Below are 14,675 nucleotides of genomic sequence, written 5' to 3'. Positions count from 1 at the left end.
TTTTTGTGTCTGGCTTATTTCATTCAACAGGATATCTTCAAGTCTCAACCATGTTGTCACATGCAACAGAACTTTACTCCTTTTTTACAGATGACTAATACAACATTATATGTATATACTGCATTTTTATTTATCAGTTGATGGACACTTGGGTTGCTTCCATCTTTTAGCAATTGTGAATAATGCCGCTATGAACTTCAGTGTGCAAATATCTGTTCGAATCCATGCTTTCTTACATAGGGTTTATACCCAATTCTTTTGAATATTTGCCTAGAAGTGGGATTGCCGAGTCATATTGTAATTCTATACTTAACTTCCTGAGGAGCTGCCAAACTGTCTTCCACAGCGGCTGCACCACTTTACATTGCCACCAGCAATGAATGAGTGTTCCTATTTCTCCACGTCCTCTCGTAATCTTCCATTTTTCTAACAGTAGCCGTTGTCGTGAGTGTAAAATGGTATCTCGTTGTCTGGATTTGCATTTCCTGGATGGCTAATGATGTTGAATATTTTGGTCATTTGTATATCTCCTTTGGAGAAATGTCTGTTTGAGTCTTTTGCCCATTTTATAATTGGGCTCTTGGTCTTTTTGTTGAGTTGGAAGATTTCTTTACATATTCTGAACATTACAACCCTATCAGATAAGTGGTTTCCAAATGTGGTTTCTCTCATTGCGTAGGTTGTTGTTTCACTTTCACAATAAAGTTCTTTGAGGCACAAAAGTTTTAAACTTTGGTGTCTCATTCACCTGTCTTTTTGCTTAGCTGCTTGTGCTTTGGGTGTAAAGTCTGAGAAACCATTGCCTAACATGAGGTCCTGAAGATGCTTCTCTACATTTTCTTCTTGGAGTTTCATGGTTCTGACTTATATTTAGGTCTTTGATCCATTTTGAGGGGTTTTTTTGTGAAGCAGTGGTCCTCCTTTTTTTTGCACATGGAAATCCAGTTTTCCCAGCACCATTTGTTGAAGAGACTATTCTTTCCCAACTGAGTGGTCTTTGCCCTCCTGTCAAAAATCGGTTGGCCATAAATGTGAGGGCTGACTTCTGAAATCTTGATTCGATTCCATTGGTCTATATGTCTGTCCTTGTGCCAGTACCATGCTGTTTTGATTACTGTGGCTTTGTAGTAAGTTTTAAGATCAAGAAGTGAGCCCTCCAACTTGACTCTTCTTTTTCAAAATGGCTTTGGCTATCTGGGGTCTCTTACCCTTCCATTTAAATTTGATGATTTGCTTTTCCATTTCTGCAAAGAAGGATGCTGGGGTTTTGACTGAGACTGAGTTGAATCTGTACACTGCTTTGGCGACGGCACTGGCAGAGCAGAGATGCCCACGTCATCAAGCAAGGGTGAGGCCGGGCTCCCGGAGCTGCCCAGGACATGGCGGCACGGTGGCCGGAACCCTCCCACGGAGCCGGAGGGACCCAAAACACGCTCTCTCCCTACTGCTGAAAGAACATTTCACCAGATGCAAAATTCTTGGTGGTTATTTTCTTTCCAGCACTTGAAGTATTTCATCCCACTGCCTCCCTGGTTTCTGATGAGAAGTCAGAACTTAACCGTATTGGGGCTCCCTTGTACCAAACGCACTTTTTCTCCTGCAGCTTTCAGCTCTCTCTCCTTGTCCTCTGCATTTGTTAATGTGATTGATATAAGGCAGGGTGTATTTTTTTCATGTTTATCCTGTTTGGTGTTCTCTGGGCTTCTTGGATGTGCATATTCACATCTTTTGCTAAGTTTGGGACGTTCTCTGTCATTATTTCTTTAAATATTCCTTCCGCCCCCTTCTCTCTTTTTCCTTTTGGGGCTCCCATAATGCATATATTGGTGTGCTTGGTGGTGTCCCAGAGGCCTCTTAGGCTATTTCTGTATCTTGTAATTCTTTTTTTTTTTTTTTTTTCTGCTCCTCAGCTTAACTCGATTTCAATTGTCTTCTCTTCAAGTTCACTGGCTCTTTTCTTCTGCCAGCTCCAGTCTGCTGTTGATCACTCCTAGGAATTTTTCATTTCAATTATGTGGTCTTCAACTCCAGTAGTCCTGTTTGGTTCCTTTTAAAAATTTCTACCTTTTTACTAAGAGTCTCGTATGGCTCATCCATTGTTTCCCTGATACCCTTCAGTTCTTTCTCTGTATTTTCCTTCATCTCCTTGAGCATTTTTAAGCTCTCTTTTAAAAAAATTTTTTTAAAAAGTAAAAAAAGACTTTGCCTGCTAAGTCCACAATTCTGGTCTTCTTCATTGGTGCTTTCTGTTTTTTCATCCTCTTCCTTTGGATGGGCCATCATTTCCTGTTTGTCTTGTACCCTTTTGTTACATATTGTATATTTTAATATTTTAGAACGTTAACTCTGGGATCTGTTTGCTGAGATGTCTGTTTCTTGATTTTGTAAGCAGCTGGTGATAGGACAGAGATTTTCTCGAGCTCCAGCCGCACTCTCAGGGAGGTCAGCCCAGGGCCTGTCTGTCTTCCCTGGGCCTGCGTCTTGTCTGGAGTCCCGTTTACAGGAGTTTGAAAGCCCCTCTATTTCCCAGGAGACAGACCTCCCTCTCTCGGGTGTTCAAAGCAGGCAAGCCATGCCCCAGGCTGTCGGCCTCTACAGCTTCTGTTGTTGTCTCATGCTGCTTTCCCCCGAGGGCAAACTGGAGGGGGGGCATGCCAGAGAGGAGTTTTCCAAGTCAATTTTTTTCCAGCCAAAACGGGGCCAGGGACCCAGGAAGGGGGCACAGACCGGCTCCACAGTGCCCCAGGGAGGGGATCCGGAAGGGCGCCAGGAGCTTCAGCACAGCTTCCCAAGCTGCGTTTTCTTGCCCGGCAAATGCAGCCCCTGACCTTGCCCCTGCTGCCCTGGGGAAGTGGACTTTTCAAGCCTCTGTCCTGAAGTTGCTAATCCAAAGTCATGATCAGCGATGGGTCATGCCCACCCGTGGTCTTGGGACGAGGATATTTACATCCCTTTCTGTCCCCAGTGAGCTAGCCAGGGGCTGGACCCCACGGGGGCTGCCGCCAGAGTGGGGCCCAGACGCCGGTGAACTCAGAGGGCGATTCACCAGCCTCTCCCTCCCACTCCTCCCCGGATGCCGCACAGTGCTCCACCGGCCTCCAGAGTCTCAGAACAGTCGTCAGACAGTTCTTGCCTGTTCAACAGCTGTTCTGGTGGAAGACAATCCTGGAGCTACTTATCCTGCCATCTTCCCACAATCCTAGTCCATACGTATTCAGAAAGAAAAATAAAAATTTAAAAGTGTAAGATCGCTTTTCTCTAATTAATTCTTTTATTTGGTTGATTATACATTGTAGAGAGAGTTCAAAGGTACTAAACTCTAAGGAGTCTCAAATATTGCTATAAATTTATAGAAGTATTTCAAGTCATTGTGAAGCTCAACTTGAGAATTTTCTTGCACATAAATTGATCTAGACCTTAGGGCTTTCTAATTTAATTTAATTTTTTAGAGCAGTTGTAGTTTACAGGAAAATCATGCTGAAAGTTCAGAGTTCCCATATACCTCCCTTCCCACCCCACACAGTATGGCCCACCTTTTTCATCTATAATCCAAAACACTCTCCTCCATGCCCCACTTTTGATTGTTTTTATTTTATTTTATTTTTTTTTTTTTTTTTTTAATCATCATTTTATTGAGATATATTCACATACCACGCAGTCATACAAAACAAATTGTACTTTCGATTGTTTACAGTACCATTACATAGTTGTACATTCATCACCTAAATCAATCCCTGACACCTTCATTAGCACACACACAAAAATAACAAGAATAATAATTAGAGTGAAAAAGAGCAATTGAAGTAAAAAAGAACACTGGGTACCTTTGTCTGTTTGTTTCCTTCCCCTACTTTTCTACACATCCATCCATAAACTAGACAAAGTGGTGTTTGGTCCTTATGGCTTTCCCAATCCCATTGTCACCCCTCATAAGCTACATTTTTATACAACTGTCTTCGAGATTCATGGGTTCTGGGTTGTAGTTTGATAGTTTCAGGTATCCACCACCAGCTACCCCAATTCTTTAGAACCTAAAAAGGGTTGTCTAAAGTGTGCATAAGAGTGCCCACCAGAGTGACCTCTCGGCTCCTTTTGGAATCTCTCTGCCACTGAAGCTTATTTCATTTCCTTTCACATCCCCCTTTTGGTCAAGAAGATGTTCTCCGTCCCACGGTGCCAGGTCTACATTCCTCCCTGGGAGTCATATTCCACGTTGCCAGGGAGATTCACTTCCCTGGGTGTCTGATCCCACGTAGGGGGGAGGGCAGTGATTTCACCTTTCAAGTTGGCTTAGCCAGAGAGAGAGGGCCACATCTGAGCAACAAAGAGGCATTCAGGAGGAGACTCTTAGGCACAAATACAGGGAGGCCTAGCCTCTCCTTTGCAGCAACCGTCTTCCCAAGGGTAAAACTTATGGTAGAGGGCTCAACCCATCAAACCACCAGTCCCCTATGTCTGTGGTCATGTTAGCAACCATGGAGGTGGGGTAGGCGAATACCCCTGCATTCTCCACAGGCTCCTCAAGGGGGCACTACATCTTTTTTTTTTTTTTTTTTTTACCTTGTTTTTATTTTTTATTTTTTTTTTTTTTTTTTTTTTTTTTTTTTAACTTTCCCTTCTTTTTTCAAATCACCTGTATGAAAAAAAAAGTTAAAAAGAAAACAAACATACAATAAAAGAGCATTTCAAAGAGACCATAGCAAGGGAGTAAGAAAAAGACAACTAACCTAAGATAACTGCTTAACTTCCAACATGTTCCTACTTTACCCCAAGAAAGTTACATAATATAGCAACATTTCAGTGAACTTGTTCCTACTACAACCATCAGAAATTAACAGACCATAGTCATTTCTGGGCATCCCCAGAACGTTAAATAGCTTATCTGTTCTTCCTGGATTATTGTTCCCCCTTCCTTAATTGCTCTCTACTGCTAGTTCCCCTACATTCTACATTATAAACCATTTGTTTTACATTTTTCAAAGTTCACATTAGTGGTAGCATATAATATTTCTCTTTTGTGCCTGGCTTATTTCGCTCAGCATTATGTCCTCAAGGTTCATCCATGTTGTCATATGTTTCACCAGATCGTTCCTTCTTACTGCCGCGTAGTATTCCATCGTGTGTATATGCCACATTTTATTTATCCACTCATCTGTTGAAGGACATTTGGGTTGTTTCCATCTCTTGGCAATTGTGAATAATGCTGCTATGAACATTGGCGTGCAGATATCTGTTCGTGTCACTGCTTTCCGATCTTCCGGGTATATACCGAGGAGTGCAATCGCTGGATCGAATGGTAGCTCTATATCTAGCTTTCTAAGGAACTGCCAGACTGACTTCCAGAGTGGCTGAACCATTATACAGTCCCACCAACAATGAATAAGAGTTCCAATTTCTCCACATCCCCTCCAGCATTTGTAGTTTCCTGTTTGTTTAATGGCAGCCATTCTAACCGGTGTTAGATGGTATCTCATTGTGGTCTTAATTTGCATCTCTCTAATAGCTAGTGAAGCTGAACATATTTTCATGTGTTTCTTGGCCATTTGTATTTCCTCTTCAGAGAACTGTCTTTTCATATCTTTTGCCCATTTTATAATTGGGCTGTCTGTACTATTGTCATTGAGTTGTAGGATTTCTTTGTATATGCAAGATATCAGTCTTTTGTCAGATACATGGTTTCCAAAAATTTTTTCCCATTGAGTTGGCTGCCTCTTTACCTTTTTGAGAAATTCCTTTGAGGTGCAGAAACTTCTAAGCTTGAGGAGTTCCCATTTATCTATTTTCTCTTTTGTTGCTTGTGCTTTGGGTGTAAAGTCTAGGAAGTGGCCTCCTAATACAAGGTCTTGAAGATGTTTTCCTACATTATCTTCTAGGAGTTTTATGGTACTTTCTTTTATATTGAGATCTTTGGTCCATTTTGAGTTAATTTTTGTGTAGGGGGTGAGGTAGGGGTCCTCTTTCATTCTTTTGGATATGGATATCCAACTCTCCCAGCCCCATTTGTTGAAAAGACCATTATGGCTCAGTTCGGTGACTTTGGGGGCCTTATCAAAGATCAGTCGGCCATAGATCTGAGGGTCTATCTCTGAATTCTCAATTCGATTCCATTGATCTATATGTCTATCTTTGTGCCAGTACCATGCTGTCTTGGCAACTATGGCTTTATAATAAGCTTCAAAGTCAGGGAGTGTAAGTCCTCCCACTTCGTTTTTCTTTTTTAGAGTGTCTTTAGCAATTCGAGGCATCTTCCCTTTCCAAATAAATTTGATAACTAGCTTTTCCAAGTCTGCAAAGTAGGTTGTTGGAATTTTGATTGGGATTGCATTGAATCTGTAGATGAGTTTGGGTAGAATTGACATCTTAATGACATTTAGCCTTCCTATCCATGAACATGGAATATTTTTCCATCTTTTAAGGTCCCCTTCTATTTCTTTTAGTAGAGTTATATAGTTTTCTTTGTATAGGTCTTTTACATCTTTGGTTAAGTTGATTCCTAGGTACTTGATTTTTTTAGTTGCTATTGAAAATGGTATCTTTTTCTTGAGTGTCTCTTCAGTTTGTTCATTTCTAGCATATAGAAACATTACTGACTTATGTGCATTAATCTTGTATCCCGCTACTTTGCTAAATTTGTTTATTAGCTCTAGTAGGTGTATCGTTGATTTCTCAGGGTTTTCTAGATATAAGATCATATCATCTGCAAACAATGACAGTTTTACTTCTTCTTTTCCAATTTGGATGCCTTTTATTTCTTTGTCTTGCCGGATTGCCCTGGCTAGCACTTCCAGCACAATGTTGAATAACAGTGGTGACAGCGGGCATCCTTGTCTTGTTCCTGATCTTAGAGGGAAGGCTTTCAGTCTCTCACCATTGAGTACTATGCTGGCTGTGGGTTTTTCATATATGCTCTTTATCATGTTGAGGAAGTTTCCTTCAATTCCTACCTTTTGAAGTGTTTTTATCAAAAAGGGATGTTGGATTTTGTCAAATGCTTTTTCAGCATCTATTGAGATGATCAATTGATTTTTCCCTTTCGAGTTTTTAATGTGTTGTAATACATTGATTGTTTTTCTGATGTTGAACCATCCTTGCATGCCTGGAATGAACCCCACTTGGTCATGGTGTATGATTTTTTTAATGTGTCTTTGGATTCGATTTGCAAGTATTTTGTTGAGGATTTTTGCATCTATATTCATTAGGGAGATTGGCCGGTAGTTTTCCTTTTTTGTAGCATCTTTGCCTGGTTTTGGTATTAGATTGATGTTAGCTTCATAAAATGAGTTAGGTAGTGTTCCATTTTTTTCAATGTTTTGAAAGAGTGTGAGTAAGATTGGTGTCAGTTCTTTCTGGAAAGTTTGGTAGAATTCCCCTGTGAAGCCATCTGGCCCTGGGCATTTATTTGTGGGAAGATTTTTGATGACTGATTGGATCTCTTTGCTTGTGATGGGTTGGTTGAGGTCTTCTATTTCTTCTCTGGTCAGTCTAGGTTGTTCATATGTTTCCAGGAAATTGTCCATTTCTTCTACATTATCCAGTTTGTTGCCATACAGTTGTTCATAATATCCTCTTATAATTTTTTTAATTTCTTCAGGATCTGCAGTTATGTCACCTTTTTCATTCATTATTTTGTTTATATGGGTCTTCTCTCTTTTTGATTTTGTCAGTCTAGCTAGGGGCTTGTCAATCTTGTTGATCTTCTCAAAGAACCAACTTTTGGTGATATTTATCCTTTCTATTGTTTTTTTGTTCTCTATGTCATTTATTTCTGCTTTAATCCTTGTTATTTCTTTTCTTCTACTTGGTTTAGGATTGGTTTGCTGTTCATTTTCTAGCTTCTTCAGTTGATCCATTAGTTCTTTGATTTTGGCTCTTTCTTCCTTTTTAATATATGCGTTTAGTGCTATAAATTTCCCCCTTAGCACTGCTTTTGCTGCATCCCATAGGTTTTGGTATGTTGTGTTCTCATTTTCATTCGTCTCTATATATTTAGCAATTTCTCTTGCTATTTCTTCTTTAACCCACTGATTGTTTAGGAGTGTGTTGTTTAACCTCCAGGTATTTGTGAATTTTCTAAGTCTCTGATGGTTATTGACTTCTAATTGTATTCCATTGTGGTCAGAGAATGTGCTTTGAATAATTTCAATCTTTTTAAATTTATTGAGGCTTGTTTTATGTCCCAGCATATGATCTATTCTGGAGAAAGTTCCGTGAGCACTAGAAAAGTATGTGTATCCTGGTGATTTGGGATGTAATGTCCTGTAGATGTCTGTTAAATCTAATTCATTTATCAGATTGTTTAGGTTTTCAATTTCCTTATTGGTCTTCTGTCTGGTTGATCTATCTATAGGAGAGAGTGATGTGTTGAAGTCTCCCACAATTATTGTGGAAACATCAATTGCTTCCTTTAGTTTTGCCAATGTTTCTCTCATGTATTTTGTGGCACCTTGATTGGGTGCATAGACATTTACGATTGTTATTTCTTCTTGCTGAATTGCCCCTTTTATTAGTATGTAGTGGCCTTCTTTGTCTCTCAAAACATCCCTGCATTTGAAGTCTATTTTATCTGAGATTAATATTGCTACACCTGCTTTCTTTTGGCTGTAGCTTGCATGAAATATTTTTTTCCATCCTTTCACTTTCAATTTCTTTGTGTCCCTGTGTCTAAGATGAGTCTCTTGTATGCAACATATTGATGGTTCATTTTTTTTGATCCATTCTGCGAATCTATATCTTTTAATTGGGGAGTTTAATCCATTTACATTCAACGTTAAAACCGTGAAGGCATTTCTTGAATCGGCCATCTTATCCTTTGGATTATGTTTGCCATATTTTTCCCTCTCTCTATTAATATCCTTTATTGTACCCATACCGAATCTCTTTAGTACTGAACCTTTCTCCAAGTCTCTCTGTCCTGTCTTTGTTTCTCTGTCTGTAGGGCTCCCTTTAGTATCTCCAGTAGGGCAGGTCTCTTGTTAGCAAATTCTCTCAGCATTTCTTTGTCTGTGAAAAATTTAAGCTCTCCCTCAAATTTGAAGGAGAGCTTTGCTGGATAAAGTATTCTTGGCTGGAAATTCCTCTCTCTCAGAATTTTAAATATATCGTGCCATTGCCTTCTCGCCTCCATGGTGGCTGCTGAGTAGTCACTACTTAGTCTTATGCTGTTTCCTTTGTATGTGGTGAATTGCTTTTCTCTTGCTGCTTTCAGAACTTGCTCCTTCTCTTCTATGTTTGACAGTGTGATCAGTATATGTCTCGGAGTGGGTTTTTTTGGATTTATTCTATTTGGAGTTCGCTGAGCATTTATGATTTGTGTATTTATGTTGTTTAGAAGATTTGGGAAGTTTTCCCCAACAATTTCTTTGAATACTCTTCCTAGACCTTTACCCTTTTCTTCCCCTTCTGGGACACCAATGAGTCTTATATTCGGACGTTTCATATTATCTATCATATCCCTGAGGTCCATTTCGAGTTTTTCAATTTTTTTCCCCATTCTTTCTTTTATGCTTTCATTTTCCATTCTGTCATCTTCCAGGTCACTGATTCGTTGTTCAACTTCCTCTAGTCTTGTACTATGAGTGTCCAGAATCTTTTTAATTTGGTCAACAGTTTCTTTAATTTCCATAAGATCATCCATTTTTTTATTTAGTCTTGCAATGTCTTCTTTATGCTCTTCTAGGGTCTTCTTGATTTCCTTCATATCCCGTACTAGGGTCTCATTGTTCATCTTTAGTTCTTTGAGTAGCTGCTCTAGGTGCTGTGTCTCTTCTGGTCTTTTGATTTGGGTGCTTGGGCTTGGGTTATCCATATCGTCTGGTTTTTTCATATGCTTTATAATTTTCTGTTGTTTTTGGCCTCGTGGCATTTGCTGTCCTTGATAGGGTTCTTTTAGGGTTTGTAGACCAGTTGAAGTCCTTATCTCTAATTTATCAGATCTACAGCTTCGTGGAGTACACTTTCTCTAATTAACCAGCAGGTGGCGTCCACGAGCCACCTGTTCTCCACAAGCCAGATCTCCCCTGCTTAGCCTTTTTGGTGAGTGGGGGAGTGAGTCTTGCGGGGCCCAATTGGTGTCCCAAGCTTGCGTGTGTAGTTGGTGTTGCCTGCCCTGTATGTGGGGCGTGTTTCTGGGCAGTCGGGGAGGGGGGGTGGCCCTAACAATCAAATCTCCCTGATGATCCTAGAGTTTTAAAGCTACTGCAATAGTCTAATCCTTCAGTTCAGTCCTGCCACAGTTTGTCTCTGCCACTGACCCACAAGTCTTTGGTATTGGCGTATGGCTCCTGAGACTTGCAAGTGGGCCCCTCTTCCAGGCTGTGCACCCCGGGTCCTCTGTTGAGGGATGACTGTGCTATGTCACAGGTGAGTGCCGTCCCCCCAGGGCAGTTCTGGGCTGCTGGGCTGTGTTGGGAGGCTCCCAGTCTGCTCAAATGATGGCTGAATGGGGCTCTGTTAATTCACACTGCTCCCCCTTCCCAGCTCTGGGACATTCAGCTGAGGTTGCAGGGAAGGCTAATGTCCACGCCCAGTTTTGTGGTGTGTGCCTGTTATTTGAAGCACTTCCGTCACACTGGGTTGTCTGGGGCAGCTCTGGGCTATGGGGCTGGCGATGGGCAGGAGTGTTTCCTGTCCACCAGGATGGTGGCTGTGAGCGGACACCCCCCTTTTCTTGGGAAGTTGTGTTGTTTAGTGAATTTTCTCAGCCACTGGATTATTGCCTTTTGTCTCAGAGCTCTCTTAGTTCTGCTCTTGACTTGACGTGCCCAAATTTCAATTCTTTGAAGCTTTCTGTATTGAGCTTCTTAGAGTAATTGTTTTAGAAAAAGCAAAAAGGATTTAAAAAAAAAAAAAAAAAAAACGGCCCTCCTCAGAGATCTAATGGGTTATTGAAATGCTAATAGACAAAGCAACCAGGGCCATTAAGGAAAGGTGCCCTGGGCAGAGAGATCAGCCTTGCTTCGGGATTTGCATATGCGCCTCAAGGCCTGATCTCCGCCCTTCCCCTTTCTGTGTTCACCAGAACTCCAAAAATCCTCTGCTTTTACTTTGGAGCTTCTCGTGTTGTTTTCCTTCTATGCCCGTCTCCTCTCTGCTGGGCTGGCTGCTCTCAGAGTCTCTGGTGTCTGGCCTCAGTCTATCTATGGTTGGAGTTTGAATCAGTAGAATGAGTTTCCGATGAGAGCAGCCACTGCAATTCTCCCTTCTCCTTCCCGGAGCTGACAGCCCCTCCTCCCCTGGGACTGAGCCTGGCAGGGAGGGGCGCGGGTCCCCTGGCCGCAAAAACTTACAGATTTCGCTGATCTCAGCAGTTCCACGTTTTCATGAGTGTTGTATGAAGTATGCCCAAAGACAGATTGCTCTGTGGTGTCCAGTCCACGCAGTTCCTGGCTTTTTACCTACTTTCCTGGAGGAGTAACTAAAACATACAGCTCACCAGTCTGCCATCTTGCCCCGCCTCCATAAGCCACCTTGATTGTTTTTAAATCTTCTCCAATGTAGAGATGTCACTGATCTTTCAGCACGTGCTTCCTTAAGAGTTTGGTAACTCAGCTAGAAGTCAGCATTCTTTTTTTCCTTTTCCCCACACCACAACCAGATAACTGAAGCTCCAAGAAGGATGATTTTACAAACTGATAGAGTGGGAAAAACAGTCACAGCTTGTGGGTTTTATACAGACCAATTCTGAGTGAGACATACAGTGTATTTTGAAACATCCACAAAGTCCTGGAGATATAAACTTCTAGTCTTCACAGTTTATGCCCTCCTTTCAACAGCCACTGCCTTAGGCCATATTCTTAGAGCTGCTCACCTGGATTTCTGCAGCCCTCTTGAACATTTCCCTCTTGATGCTGCAAGAGACACCTTTCTAAACTACTGTCTGACCATGCCATTCCCCTGCTAAAACTCCTTGCATCACTCCTCACAACTCAGCTCAAAGCTCAAAAGCCTCGGTTTAGCTCCAGGTCTTCTCATCACCTAGCTCTTACCTACTTCTCTAGCGTCATCTCTCCCCAAACCCGAGGTCCCACGGTTGCGCCACGCGTGGACCCCCAGGCCCACGGCGTCACACTGGCGTTCCCTGGCGCATGCTGCGCTTCTGCCCCTCTCCATGTATTAGCCCTTCAAGGCCCCCAGAGCCCGCTCCCGTCTGGCTCCCACGGGGGATCCCTCCAGCCCAGCGAGCCCCTCAGACGGCTCTGCCCTCACCGAGTCGCCGGTGAGCCTCCTCCTAGACGGTGCACAACCTTGGGGTGCACACCTGCTTCTCTGGCTGTGGCTGTCCCAGGGTAAAGCACAGTGCCCGCGGTAAGATAACCCCACACACTTACACACCTGAATAAAGGTCCGATTCTTGCTGTGCTCTGCTTACTAAGTTTTCTTGGATAGGAATCTATTAATGCCTTTAATAACCACTTTGTGTGGAAATCTAGTTTGCAAGAGCAGTTAATCTCAAAACAGATGGTAGTAATCAGATGTAGGGCTCATTCTGACTACTTGACATCCATTCCTTCCCTGTCTAGTACTTTGATTTTCCTTGGGGAAATCCACTTTCCCCAATACTCAGATGATGTGGTTATGTTGGGACCGACCCGTTCCCAACTCGGCGGGCTCCTTATCCAGGCCTAGCTAATCAGGTCCACAGTGACGGCCCGACTACCACCAGGCCCAGAACTTCAGCTGGATTTACAGGCACTCTTCCCTCAAGAGTGGTACCGATGCGGTGTTTTAAAATATGTTCACAAATTCTTTGATACTCTCCCTACAAAAGGTAGAGTCTTTAGTATTTAGTGACTCTAACTTTGTTACAACACGGGGAAAGTGACAGTGTTAGAATTCCTAAACCAGATCATAAAAGGCACCATGCTTCCTCCTTGCTCTCTCTCGCATCGCTCACGCTGAGGGACCGCATTGTGGGGACATGAGCCCCAGGGAGAGGCTCACGAGGCAAGGCACTGAGGCTCCAGGCGTTAGCCACGCCAGCCCAGCGGCTCTGGAGCCAGATCCTGCAGCGCCAGCCAAGACTTCAGATGTCTGCAGTCACCTGGCGAAGCCACTCAATACCTGACCCAGGAAAATGGGAGATGTTCTACTCAGCAGCAGAGAATACAAGTGGGCAGGATGGAGGCAGGGACTGAGGAAGAAGCCAAGGCCGACGGAAGTAGGTGAGAGGGCGGGAGGTTCATACCCAAGCTCGTCCATCCACCACAAACCCTGACGAGTCAGGCCCTTGGCTCCAGCTGTCCCTGCGCCCTGGACTCTTCAGTTTAGAAAGCCGACAGAATCCCTGCAGAGCCTGAACTAGTTTTAATGAATTTTGAATACTTGGAGCCAAAAGCATCCCAATGAGCACAAGGAGGATGCAGAAAACTGGTAAAATGCCCAAATAAACGTCCATCGATGCCAGGCCATTTCCACGCTCGCACCCTTCCCTGCTCTGTATTTTCTCTTTAGCACACCTGATTTTTGCTTATTTATCGTGTTCATGTCGGCATTCTCCAGCAGAATGTAAGCTCCTTCAGGACAGGAATTTTGTCTGTTTTATTGAGTGCTACCAGCAGCACCTAGAACCATCCCTGGCACCCAGCAGACACTCGGGAAGTACTTGTCAGGCTAATCTACCCGGCTCTGACCCCACGCTCAGTTTAAAATCACAACAGAAGTGCTAACGGGAGGTGGCATTAGAAAGACAGACGGCAGTCAGCACCTGGAAATGCGGGGCACAGGGCGGGCACCTCAGCCGGAATCACAGGGTTTTTTGAAGAACCCACAATAACTGGAATTGCCTTCCCTGATAACTTTTCAGTCCCTTACAGCTTTCAGCCCATCTATGTGCTGGGGTCTGGGAACTCTTCAGACCACTGTGATTTTTTTTCCTTTTAAACTCTGCCTTGCTTTTGTTGGGGAAGGCTCTAAGGTGAGGCTTCTGGGTTTTCCTTGCCAGCTTTTCTCACTGCAGATTTGCTTACAGACACCGTTCTGTTAAAAGAACGCGAGGATCTGATCCCCTGAGTTCGAATGCGTATTAACATTGTTTCATTTCTTGTTGAAAAGAATTACTGCAGGCACCCAACACAGCACGCATCCCCAGAGCAGAAGGAGCAACGGCTAGCTCGCCCCCCTGCAGCAAACGCGGGGTGGGGGGTCTCCCACCGGGAGCCGAGTCCCGTCTCCGGGGAAAGCTGGGCTGGGGGCGGCGCCGCGGCTGGCCTGGCCCGGGGCCGCCCCTCTACCAACACCCGGGCCCGAGACGGGGCGGGCCGGGGGCTTGGGAGGGACGAGGCGGGGGGCTTGGGTCGGGGAGGGGTCGGCGGGTCGGGGCCGGGGTCGCCGAGGGGGAACGTCGGCCACCAAGGCGCGCCCTGGGGCGTGCACGCGCGACGACGGGGCCGCGCTCACTCACCTGCCGCCGCGCCCTCTCGCCTCCCGGCCGCGCCGCAGGCCCCGCCCCCGACGTCACTTCCGGCCAGCCGCGGGGGCGGAGCCGCGCCGGAGTCCCGCCCTGCCGCTGAGCGGCGCGGAGGGTGATGGCGGCGCCGGGGCCGGGGGCGAGCGGCCGTCGCGCTCTCGGGGCCGCGGCCTGGGTCGTAGCCCGCGCAAAGGGCCGCGCTCCGGACCCACCCCCGGCAGCCGGCACCGGCGGACCGGGCCTCCTGCTCGGCTTTCGGCTGGGTCGAGTG

General features: G+C 44.4%; 1 protein-coding gene across 3 annotated transcripts in view; it reads right to left on the bottom strand.

The window, feature by feature from the left end:
- Positions 1 to 14,442, bottom strand: part of FAM234A (family with sequence similarity 234 member A) — an 82,391-nt gene extending 67,949 nt beyond the window's left edge. For all 3 annotated transcript variants that reach the window (XR_005213539.1, XM_037814221.1, XM_037814222.1), the window contains exon 1: positions 14,399 to 14,442. The gene's annotated coding sequence lies outside the window, so the exon portion shown is untranslated. The remainder of the gene's footprint in view (positions 1 to 14,398) is intronic.
- Positions 14,443 to 14,675: the final 233 nt, after the last annotated feature.

This window comes from Choloepus didactylus, chromosome 21, assembly GCF_015220235.1.
Source record: "Choloepus didactylus isolate mChoDid1 chromosome 21, mChoDid1.pri, whole genome shotgun sequence".
Classification (NCBI taxonomy): domain Eukaryota; kingdom Metazoa; phylum Chordata; class Mammalia; order Pilosa; family Megalonychidae; genus Choloepus; species Choloepus didactylus.
Note: the sequence above shows the minus strand (reverse complement) of the source record. Positions and strands in the feature narration are given on the sequence as shown.